The following is a 6569-nucleotide window of genomic DNA, read 5'->3' on the forward strand; positions in this document are numbered from 1 at the left end:
CGTGTCCCGGACCCGGTGGCTTAAACTCACGCCAGGCGCGTGTGCGTGCCTGCCCAAGATCCCGAGAGGAGAATGGAGGAGAAGGGATTGCAGCATGGCCATCCCCCCTAGGGGGCGATTTCTCGCTTTCTGTCTCTGTCTGGCGAGCGCACGCGCCCTATAACAAAAATCTCTCCCCCCCCAAAAAAAATCTTGGCATGGGGCTGGCAGGGGGTGTGGTGGTTAAGGGCTCTGTACTCCCAAATGGTCAATCATCTGGGTTTTGTGGCTTGCTTTCCCCCCCCCCCCCCCCCCCCGTCCCCCTCTGGTCAAATTAAATTAAATTTTTAATTAAAAAAAAAATCTTGGCATGATCTTGACATTTCAGCATCACCTGATTGGACGAACAATCCTTCCTATTTGAACAATCTGCTCACTTTCCTCCCGTGACTTCTGCCCCGTCCTTCTCAGTCTCCTTTAGGGTCATGCTCTTCTTCCTCCTACACAGCTCTTTCAGATATGCTGCTCACGACACCCTAAATTCTACACATTCAATTCTACACCACCCTCTGCCTACCTCCCTCCGTCCTCTCTTTCGGGTATCAGCACCAACACCCAATGCTGACTCTTCTAGCTTAGTCCTCATGGTCAGTCACCAGACCTTTCAATCCTCTCTTCAATAGTTCTTGACTGATCCACATCGCTGTCTTCAGAGCCATTACCCCAGTCCTGCCACCATCATCACTCACAAACTGCTGCAATGGCTTTGTCTCCTGGCCTCCGGTCACATTCCTTCCCTAACCTGCAAGCAGAGAATCCCTTTCCACACACCTATCTCACTGCATCGGTTCACCCCCCCAAAATGCAAAGGTTTCAGGAGGAATCAGATCTGATCACTGCTTACCTTTCCAACATCACAAGAAACGGAGCTTACAGGACTCACTTCCTGCCACACTAAACTCATTTTAGCCTCAGTTCCTGGAGGCCACCATTCCGCCTCACCTACCAGGCTGCAAACATGCTCTTCCTTCCACCTGGCCAACTTCTCAGGCCTCATCTCCTTTGGAAAGTCTTCCCTGAACGTCTGTCTCACCAGTGTGCACCTGGGACGCTTGTACTTCCACCACAGCACCTAACCACCGTGCACAACTGCTTGCTCACGTCCCCCATCCTCAACTTAACTACGGAACTTGGAGCTCATTAGAGGGCTGTGGGGAGTTGGCTACAACTGGAGGATAAAGTCCACTGAAGGATTTTTTAATGGAACTTGGCTGACTGATCCAATAGAGACTCACAATGAAGTACTTACTGTCCACAGTGGCAGATATAACACATATCCAAATGCAAATCCAACCAGAACAGGTCAACAAACTCATTGCCAGGAGGATAGTGGTTCCATTTCATACGGGCTCTACCCAAAGGGCGATGAAAAAACAAAGGCTAGGGACCAGCAATTGGCGTAATGGCTATGTCGCTGGACTCCCATGTAGTTGACCGTGGTTCAAGTCCCGGACCCTGTGGCTTAAAGTCACGCCAGGCGCGTGTGCGTGCATGCCCAAGATCCCGAGAGGAGAATGGAGGAGAGAGGATTGCGGCGTGGCTATCCCCCCGGGGGTGATTTCTCGCTTTCTGTCTCTGTCTCTCTCTGTCTGGTGAGCACACGTACCCTATAGCAAAAACCTCTCAAAACACACACACACATGCAAACCAAAGGCTAGAAATTCATAAGGGATATCTAGGTCATTGGCTCGCTTTTATTAATTCTTTCACTAAAAAATTTCTCATAGTTCTTTGCATGAGTATAGAGAGCCTTTCTGTCTTTTACACAATTATGGCCTCAGGACATGGAACCAGCACCACCGCACCACACTAGGTGCTCAATGAACACTTACGAATGGATGAGAGCCTGCAGAAACCTGCCAGAACCTCCTGCTCAAGCCTCCAGAGGAGTAAAAGGCATCCCTGCAACTATCTGAAGGTTAAAAATCTACAAAGGATACCCATAGCAGCTTCTCTGTGTAACATAAAGATACCATAAATCTGGGGCCAACAGGTGGCATGGTGGTTAAGGGAGCTGGACTCCCACACGGCTGGCTGCAGTTCAAGTCCCAGACCTGGTGGCTTGCTTTCTCACTTTCTCTCTCTGTCCCTCTCTAGTCAAATTAAATAGTTAAATACATAAATAAAAGTTAAATAATTATTAGGCAAAAAAAATACCACAAATCTAAGGTATACATAAGTGTACAAAACTGAGTTAAGATTTGTTTTACGGGGCCAGCAGGAGGAGTGGTGGTTAAAGTGCTGGATCCCACATGGCCAACTCCCGTTTGAATCTCAGACCTAGCGGCTTGCTTTCTCACTTTCCCTTTCTCTCTCTGGTCAAATTTTTATAAATAATAACAGAGGCTTACAGGTGGCGTGGTGGTTAAGGACACTGGACTCTCACATGGCTGACTGTGGTTCAAGTACTAAACCTGGTGCCTTACTTTCTCAATTTCCCCCCTCCCTCTCTATCCTTCTCTGGTCAAATTAAAAAATAAATAAATAATGTTAAAAATATTCTTTGAAATAATAGTAACAATAACAATAATTGGGACCAGCAGATAGTGTAATGGTTATATCACTGGACTCCCACATAGTTGACTGCAGTTTTTTTTTGTTTGTTTGCAATTATTTAAGTTTATTGATTCATTCTTTTTTTTTTTTTTTTTTTTTAATTTGGACACAGAGAGAGAGAGAGAGAGAGAGAGAAAGTGAGAAAGCAAAACACCAGGTCTGGGACTTGAATTATGGTTGGCCATGTGGGAGTGTCCAGCGCCTTAACCACCATGCCACCTGCTGGCTCCAGTGACTGCAGTTTTGAGTCCCTGAACAGGTGGTGGCTTAAAACTCATGCCGAGGGGAACCATCAGTTAGCGTAATGGCTATGTCGCTGGACTCCCATGTAGTCGACTGCAATTCGCGTCCCGGACCCAGTGGCTTAGAACTCACGTCGGGCGCGTGTGCATGCGTGCCCAAGATCCTGAGAGGAGAGTGGAAGAGAAGGGATTGCTGCGTGACCATCTCCCCTGGGGGGTGATTTCTTGCTTTCTGTCTCTCTGTCTGTCTCTGTCTGTCTGGCGAGCACACACGCCCTATAGCAAAAATCCCTTAAAAAAAAAAACAACTCACAACGAGCACATATGTGTTCATGCCCAAAATCCCAAGAGGACCATGGAGGAGAGGGGATGGTGTGTGGCCATTCCACCTGGTGGGGAGGGTTGTTCATTGTCTCTCTGTCTCTCCGGAGAGTGCACGTGCCCTATAACAAACAAATAAAAAAAAAAAAAAATAAAACCTCAAGCCGTGAAATACCAGAAGTACTTAATCCAGAGGTACACACATGGGAATATCACCATGACCTTGCTTAAGAATTCACCCTACAGATCTGAGGGAGGATGTGGTCATGGTGAGGAACTGGTCTCTGGGAAGTTCAGTCTGAAGCCTCCCTGGACTTACTCCTTCTGGAATTTTAAAAGTAGTGAGTAAGAAAGTACAGTAATCAAACTGGTGTTTATAAATTCTACAAGACATGTTTGGCCTCTAAAGGTGAGCCCTGATTTGAACCTAATCTGCCTTCACCCTCAGGCTGGACCCCTGGATTACCAGATTTGATCACAGCCTAGAGCAAAATGCACCAATTAAAACTGGTCAGAGAAGCCTGTTTACAGTCAACTAACAATCCAGGAGTTCCAGGAAGAAAAATGGTCACCCCCACCAAGGACATTTAATTCCCAGGCTAAAGCAGAAAAAATCTTTAAAACAATCCCTTCCTTCTGCTAACCCAGTAATTAAGCTTCCCTGGTAGCAGGTTCCTTTTAAAAATTAGACCATTTGGGGGGCCAGCAAGTGGCGTGATGGCTAAGGATGCTGGACTCCCACATGGCCAATCATGGTTCAAGTCCTGGACATGGTGACTTGCTTTCTTATACTTTCCCTCTCTCTTTTCTCTCTCTCTGATCAAAATGGAAAATAATAATAAATAAAGTTTAATAAAATAATTCTTTAAAAAATAAAATTAGACTATTAGGGGCCAGCAGGTAGTAGTGCTTAAGGCACTGGACCCCCATGTGGCCTACTGTGGTTCGAGTCCCGAACCAAGAGGTTTAAAATTCACACCAAGTCAGTGTGCATGTGTGACCAAAGTCCCCAGAGGAAAATGGAGAAGAGACTGTGGCATGGCAGTGATGTGGTGATTTCTCACTTTGTCTCTCTCTGTCTCTCTGGCGAGCATGTGCGCCCTACAGCAAAAATCTCTCTTAAATAAACAACTTGCCCATTTGACAAAATAACCATATTCCCCAAGCCATAAAACAAATATAAACAAACCTTTTAACACAATTAAAAGTCACAGAACCCAGATTTATTAAGCACCTGCTATGTACCCACAGGGAGGTGCTTCCTCTTTCTCTCTCTTTCTCTGTCTCTCTCTGGCAAGCACACATGCCCTATACCAATAATTAAAAACAAAACAGAACAAAAACACACTGCTCTCGGAGAACTCACAGTAGTGTCTGCAGGTGTATAGACAACAGCCATTTTTTCCATTTTACATAAAAAGTTATTTTGGTCTAGAGTTCAAAATCCTTATACTATATTTTTCCTATGAGAACCTTAGTCTTCTATATATTACAAGTGGGGAGATAAAGAGGAGGAATCAGAAGACTACTAGGTGTTGTAATTAAGGCGCTGGACTCCTACATGGCTGACAGCAGCTCGAGTCCCAGACCTGGTGGCTTGGTTTCTCACTTCCCCCATCTGTCTCTTTGTGGCAAGCACGCATATCCTACAGAAAACTTACAATAATTTTTTGGAGAGGTTTTTGCTACAGGGCACATGCGCTTACCAGAAATAGACAGACAGACAGACAGAAAGCGAGAAATCACCCTCCAGGGGGAATAGCCACACCACAATTCCTTCCCCTCCATTCTCTTCTCGGGATCTTGGGCACACAGGCACAGGCGCCTGGCCTGAGTTTAAGCCACCGGGTCCAGGACTCAAACCATGGTCGACTACAAGGGAGTCCAGCAATGTAGCCATTATACCATCTGCTGGTCCCATCATAATAAGTTAAATAAATACTGAAAAAAAAAATAGTGGCATGGTGATTAAGGGTGCTGGACTCCCACATGGCCTACCACAGTTCAAATCCAGGACCTGATAACTTGCTTTCTCACTTTCCCTTTCTCTCGCTCTGTCCCTTTCTGGTCAAATTAAAATAAATAAAAATAAAGTTAAATAAAATAGTTCTTAAAAATAAATAAATAAATAAGAAATCAGTTTCTTGGCGCAGTACTTCTCCACAGCATCAAGTTTTTCCTATATCCAAAACCAGAAGATGCACCGACAATGTTCAAAAACCTAATTGTTTTGTAAAAATAGTGGGAGATTTCCTAAACTTCCCCATTACCCCTATTTCTTGGGATTAGCAGAAGAACCATAAAATGAGGAAAGAATGCCCCATTCTTGGTGGATATCGCATTAAGCCTAGAAGATACTTTCAAGGAAACGGAAATAGCCAAGGAAAAATCATTTTATTGCTCATCTTAGAAGATTCATAAACTGGTGAGGGTGCTTTAGTCAGAGAATTTTCCTAGTACTTTGGAAAACAAGTAGGCTTAGTTCTCCAATCTACTGGGACATTAAACTGCAGCCTTAAACCACCTTCTTAAACCCTCCTCCATGGGGGCTGTGGCCGGGGACTGGGTCCAGCTAAAACACCCTAACAGTGCCTGATGACCCAGGATGCCGGTGCTGGAAGACAAGAGGAAAGAGACCGAAATCCGACCAGCGACGTGAAGGGAGCTCCCCTGCTCGTTCTCCCACAGTGGGGGCATGGGGAGGCAGGGAAGCTCTCTATTAGGAATTAAAAAACACAATAAAAACAATAAAACTCCCTACTGGTGATATGACTACTAAGTGCAAAGACCCTGGTTTCGGGTTACCTAGTGGCAGGACGAAGGGAAATCACGTTTTCTCTCGTTAGTTAACAGACCTAACGACGCCAATGACAAGCCCAAGATGATTTGCGTTACACTATTCATAATGCCTACACACTTTAAGGTATGGCGCACTAAAAAACAATGCCGTTCCCAGGACCAACTACACACTTTGAAAATAGATTCACGACTTCCTTAACTATGTCCCCCATAAACTCTGACTCACCTACTCTGTGGCAAACCCCGTTAGGGGCTGGGATTCACAAGTGCCTTGCATTTGACAATTATTAACACACAGACTACCGGAAAAATCTAGCATTACAATCCATTAAGACAGAGGAGATCTCCGCCTTCCTAAGCACAGCAAGTGCCGCAGGAAGAGAGAGACGCCCTAGGGGAGGCGAGGGCAGGCCAGCGCGGCGCCCAAGGCGGAGCAGAAGTCGCAGAACTCGGGGCAAATCCCCAGGGAGCAGCTCTCCCTCCGGCAGACACGCCTTCGGACCCGGGACGTGGGATCCGGGCTGCGCCCCGCCTGAGCCGGACAGCCCACCGCCGGCCCGCCCGAGCAGCGCCGCGGCCTCGCAAGCCCCCACCAGCCGCTTGCCTGCCTTT

At 46.3% G+C, this 6569-nt stretch overlaps 1 protein-coding gene across 1 annotated transcript in view; it reads right to left on the reverse strand.

Moving 5' to 3' along the window:
* The window catches only part of ATP6V1E1 (ATPase H+ transporting V1 subunit E1), a 42524-nt gene that overhangs the window by 35436 nt on the left and 519 nt on the right, over positions 1-6569 (reverse strand). The gene's annotated exons all lie outside the window — the stretch shown is intronic.

Source organism: Tupaia chinensis, unplaced genomic scaffold (genome assembly GCF_000334495.1).
Source record: "Tupaia chinensis unplaced genomic scaffold, TupChi_1.0 Scaffold000578_2, whole genome shotgun sequence".
Taxonomy (NCBI): Eukaryota; Metazoa; Chordata; class Mammalia; order Scandentia; family Tupaiidae; genus Tupaia; species Tupaia belangeri.